The 5,902-nt window shown below is 38.7% G+C and overlaps 1 pseudogene; it reads left to right on the top strand.

The window, feature by feature from the left end:
* The first annotated feature begins 2,826 nt into the window (after positions 1–2,826).
* Positions 2,827–3,835, top strand: LOC132488069 (rho GTPase-activating protein 17-like; annotated as a pseudogene).
* The last annotated feature ends 2,067 nt before the right edge of the window (positions 3,836–5,902 follow it).

The following is a 5,902-nucleotide window of genomic DNA, read 5'->3' as shown; positions in this document are numbered from 1 at the left end:
AACCAAGAGGACAAGAAAAGCAAAAGTAAACTAAGTTGAGTGAGGCTTGTACACATTGTGTGTGCACTGAGGTTCTGCACTTTTGCTGGAAGAGCTCCACTTTCAGTCACAGCTATATAGCAGCTAAGAGCCAAGTGTAGTTCAATGAATTCACAAACCATGAAAAACATTGTGAAACCTAGTAACATCTAACAGAGAAAATAGTAATGTAAGATGGGTATTATATTATAATTATATTATTATGGATATTATAAACATCCTTACATTACAAAAATCATAGCAATATGTTACAGAGTGTCTGTCAATGATGCTCACATCACACCAAAGCAGAGCAGAGTTGAAACATTCTACCTGGAGTTGCCCAATATAATGAGATTCAACTACATGATTCTGATTTTATAAAAGTTAAGCATACTTGAATATCTCCTTACACCTTTGAAATTTTCCACATACATTTCCTATTAGAGATTTGATCAAATTCAAACATGAGTATATGCACTTTGTTCTCAAACAATAGCTCCTTTATATTAAGGATGATTATCCCTTTTCTTCATAAAACTCTGACTGATTTATGCTTCTTGAGAAACACAAATCATTATTTACACAACTGTAATACATTTTTTTTTCCTTTGAAGAACTGACATAGGAACAATAGTTGTTTATCCTGTCTGTGATAAAATTCATCAAAATTGTCTGTGGTTTTAAAAAAATGACATTGAAGTTTTGAACCGATTTGACTGTAGGAAAACTGAGGCCAAAATTTGTCCAGGAAAAATAGTTAACTGAAAGAAAATACTCTATGGAATTATGTCAGATGTGTAGGTAAGAAGTGACAAATAATGCAGCTATTAACTTCTTTTTCAATAAAGAATCTATGTTATTAGTCTGTAGTCTGTGAATTGATAGTTAGCATGACTGGTGAGAGAACCAGTAAAAATTCTACTTAGAAAATACTTTTAGGATGCCTTTCTTCTTTGGTGTATAGATTAATAATTTACTCTTTTTTATGCAGACTTTGTCAATTTAACTGTCCATTTCTCATTCTTGAAGGATTTTGACTGATAAACTATCTTCCAGTAACATTGATTATTCAGCAATGCTGAACTTGCAAAATATAAACAAACTCTGAATCTTCTTGCAAATTTGCAGCCATATCATTGCCTTCTAAATTCAGTGTGTCTAAAGTGTATTTATACTACACTGCATACTGACCATTCAAATTCTTTATCATGTAAGGACTGAAACTAACACTAAGAAGCTCTCTTTCTTTTATGCATAAAGTATTGACATTGGTGGCAACATTAGAGCAATTAAGAGACAGTAGTAACTGAAAACTGTTTGGTTTTCAATATTGGATAGAGTGCATAGAAGACACAAAATCCCTTAACTTCCATTTTAATATTGATGCTTATATAAACAGTATGTATGGAATATTTTCAGAAGCAACTTTAAAAGAAGACAGAGTAAATTGTATTTGGTAGTACATATTTCACCATTTCCTTTGTTAAAGAGACAAGTCACTTTCAAGGTCACACTTCAGCAACAACCAAGTTAAAATTAATTTTTTTCAGAAATGGCAATTAAGTGGCAGTATAATTATTTCTTACAAGAAAGAACAATACATCCTGCAAAGAAGAATTTCTCCCACAAAGATTCAAACTGTATGAATATTAAGTGTTTATCTTTGCATTATACAATCAATTTCAAAATAAAGTAGTACTATGTACATTCCATATGTTTCCACACTTCCACATTTCATCTGATAGAAGGACCAGGCTTCCACAAATTTTGTGCAACTGACATAATGATTTAGCCAAATTCAACCTGGAGATCCTATCAGAGAGCAACCTGAGGTAAGATAGCAGAAACAGAAACATAAAAAAGGAAGTAGGGCTATGTCACCACGAGTGACACATGACGTGGCCAAAGGTGAGCTTGGAGAACCACTGATGCTGCTGCCCTGCCCTTTCAGGCTCAAGTCCCTAAGGCCTGGCCACCACTTCAGCAGGGAAGAAGTTCAACTTCATGAAGCAGCTGGCCAACCAAACTGTAGCTAGAGCTGACAAAACAGAAGTCCTCTGTGAAGATCTGTTACAATTCAAGCTGTGCATGGACATGGTTCAGTCAATGTACCACCATCCCCACAAGAGCCTGATGGTGTGCTTCCAGGGCCAGTGTGGCGCTGATGCCAGGAGGTACAGAAAACCCCTTTCAAAACTCAAAATATTCAAAACGCATCAGCTCAGTTAGAAGAATTTCTCTTGGGGAAGATGCTGGACACGTGGGGATGCTGAGAATCCATTAGCTCTAAACTCTCTCAGCATGATGGAGTGCTTTTCTTTGTTAAAGAAAAGGCTGTGGACTTTCTGCATGACATAAACAGAAGTGGAGATCCCTAAATATAGAGAAACAGAGGAAATAGCTCAATAAAATGGGATTTGGTTAGAGCTAGGCAGAACTAAGCTCACAAAACTTCAGAAGTCAACTTTCAGAGGCTTCCATAAAAAATAGATACCTTAAGAGATGGTTGAAGCTGGAAATCAAGTAGAACACTGCAAGGATCAATTTGCAGCAGACATGAACAACTGTATGGCCAAAGAGAAGGGCAGTATAACAAATTCTTTGTTTCATTATTATTAGCCCAAGCAGATTACCATCAAAAAGCTTTAGCAGTCTTAGGAAGGGCCCTCCCTGGAATGTGAGCCAATCAAGGTAGGTGTGTGGAAAACCAGCTTTAGGGACTCCTTTGAAAGAATAGAGGTGGTTCTGGTTGAGACCTGTGTCATTGCTTCTCCTAGAATACCACATAGAGAAGCGCATTTTTAAATTGGTATTGGGGCCTCCAAGTTAAAGAAACAGAGCTGTTTTAGACTGCTCTACCTCTCACCTAGATGAGTTCTATTCAGACCCCCATTGTGTAAGCTGTTGATTTAAAGTCCTGATTATGGAAATTGCCTTAAATTTTGATGACTTTTATTCTGTGTGAATAATGGACACAAGTTACAAGTGTGCGGGATTAAGACAAAAAAAACTTCAAGATTTATGGAGAACAGGTCAAAAGTTGTCACCACAAACTTTGGTTAACTTTAGGTAATTAAGTTCCTTACAGAGCTTGCTTATACCAGCAGCATTAACAAAGTGCACTCTAATCATTTTTGTGCCTAACTTGTTATGGGCCAAAAATGAAGGAATGCTTGCTGAAATGGCTGTAGCCACATCCATTCACGTGATTATGGTGATTGAACAAATCATTCAGTATGACAACTGGTTCTTCCATATAAAGGTAAAATGTATTGTATCGGAGCATTTGTACATCTCCACACAAATTCCATCACTCTTCCCACACTGGAAATGACTAACTCAGGGACCCTGCAGAAGAAGTGGCCTGCCAGTTTGGTGGAGATGGAAGGAGAATTGGCTAAGAAGGAGAACTTAAATATGAAGCTTATGGACTTCTAGGGTAGCACTCTAAAGAAAGCATATATCCCCTGCTTTCCACCTGCCTCTCCCATCTGCAGATCACATCACCTTGGCTTCAGTGGGCCCAGAGCACCCTCCCAAAGCTCTACGGCTGAAAGCAGTGAAGGGGATAAGACTGCCCCTACTTTATGGACACACTGGAACAGGGGCTGAGGAACTGGAGTCAGATAACTATTAGCCAAAGCCAGTCTCAGGCAGCTGCCAGGTCCCATCAGCTTTGGTACAGCTCACAATTTCTCTGATCTTAGCACTCATACTTTGCTCTGAGCTGTTAAAAATCCTTCCAGCACACCTAAAACCAGGAAAACCACCTTCTGGCTATCCTGGGGGCCAGAGTTGTCCAAGAATATCTTAGCATCTAACCAGTCTCTCACCAAATCCTCCTTGCACTCAACATACAGGTCAGGCTCTAGGCTAGCCCTCTGCTGTCTCCCAGCTCTCTGGGCCCTGAGGGTACTTCCATAGCCTGTCCTTTACAACCTCACAAACACCCACTGACACAGCCCCAACCTAGGCCAGCCAAGTTGGGTAGCCATAGCCCTTCCAAACCCATGGCATTGCCCAGTGAGCATGGACTTAAGCAACTATCTCACACTTCTCTCCAGAGTCCAACACCCTTAATACTTCACTCAAAGAGGACAGTCCTAGATTTTAGCTTCTTAGATTCAAGCTGTGAGTAACTTTGAGACTGTACAGTTACATAGTGAAATCTTACTGAGACCAAGACAAATAACAAAGCCATGATGCTGACCCAGTGTGCCCCCATCCCCTTATTCTCCTGATGCCCACTCAGCGGGGGATGGCAACCTCATCAACACAGCACTAACAGCTTTCAAAATAGTAATGGATATATGATCTTCCATATTTAGTAATAACTGGGGCTTATAATATTTTATGACAACAATTCTAGGTTTTCAGAACCACTTGGCAGCATATTTCCTGAAATACACGCACATTCAGCAAGCAAAAATTGCCCGGCTACATTTTGCTGGATATGGATGATACAGAAAGGGCGGCCTTATGAAAAAAGCTGCCTCCTAGCCCTTGACCCCTTCTTTACTGGTGAGTGGAAGAGGGCAGGCAGCCATTATCATCACAAACAAGTGAAAAGATTTCATTAGCGGGAGGAATAAGACCTTACTATGCAAGACTTTGCCTTTTGCTCAGCTTGAGGAAAAAGTGGAGGCTAACACTTAAAGCTGAATGACTTGTGTCTTGAGAAGTTGAATTAATTTAAACGGGAAAGAAATCATGCCAAAAGCAAAAGCAAAACAAAATGAAATACCTAGGCTAGAAAGAGTATTATTTCTGAGATGTGTATCGGAAGATTTAGTCACAGCTGTTATTGCAAGCAAGTAGCACCAAGGCAATTTGAAATGAATAAGAAGCAAGGTGTAAATGATTTATTTAATAAAATACATTAATTGTTAAGTTACCTACTTCCTGCTACTTGGACTTTCATTCTTATGTATTAGGAATGAGTTGCTTCTCCTTCACTCTTGATGCAAAATCATTTTGTATTAAGTATGGTCCACCTCTCCCCTAAACTTCTCAAACCATAATCTTTTGTGTTAACTCGACTTTCACTGGTTGGTCCTTAGCTGGAAGCAGGAGAAAACAACCAGGAAGCCAAATGTCTTTGACTATTCGGGGTCAATGTCTGCACAAGTAGTGGTTTGTCTTCCTGGGCTAGTTGCTTCAGAGGTTGTAGGTAAGAGTTCTAATTGTCATATATGCCTGGCCATTGTTTGTATATCTTTGGTCTCTCAGTCCTCATTCTGATCATGCTGTCCCTTGCAAGAAGTTGACCAGCTGAGGAAAGGCTAGATCCAGGTCTTCACTGCTTTAGGATTGTTCAGTTGTGTCCTTATGCAACCGTATGAGAAACAATTCTTGGCATTTTTGTTGTACTCTCATGGTAATCATCTGACAAAAGAGCAGCTGCATAGAAGCATATAAGATCAGAGATATAATGTAGTGGAACAGCATAATGATTACTAAAATGAATACAAAGTAACAATAATTAATGCTTCATTTAAGATGCTTGGAACCAGGAGCCCAACCTTCTGAACCCAGGCCAAAGAACAAGTTTCATAGACCACAAGGAGAAAACTTAGACATTCAAGTAGCTTCTTCCTTAAGGCAATAATATATAGCCTATTCTACTTTGCTTGTTTCATTCATCCAAATATAGCAAGAAGTATTAGCAATGGCACAGACATCATTATAATTTACCAACATGAAATTGAGAGCAATTTCACTAGTCCTGCCAATGAGTTCAGACTGACCTATATTCCACCTAGGGCAGAAGTAATATCTTTAATAACTTCTGTCAGAGTTATTGATAAGTTTCCTTCACTTTTGTCTATGTGTAAGATTAACACCAATGGGGACACTGCTCTGATTTTTCATATTAAAACAT

This window comes from Mesoplodon densirostris, chromosome 4, assembly GCF_025265405.1.
Source record: "Mesoplodon densirostris isolate mMesDen1 chromosome 4, mMesDen1 primary haplotype, whole genome shotgun sequence".
Classification (NCBI taxonomy): Eukaryota; Metazoa; Chordata; class Mammalia; order Artiodactyla; family Ziphiidae; genus Mesoplodon; species Mesoplodon densirostris.
Note: the sequence above shows the minus strand (reverse complement) of the source record. Positions and strands in the feature narration are given on the sequence as shown.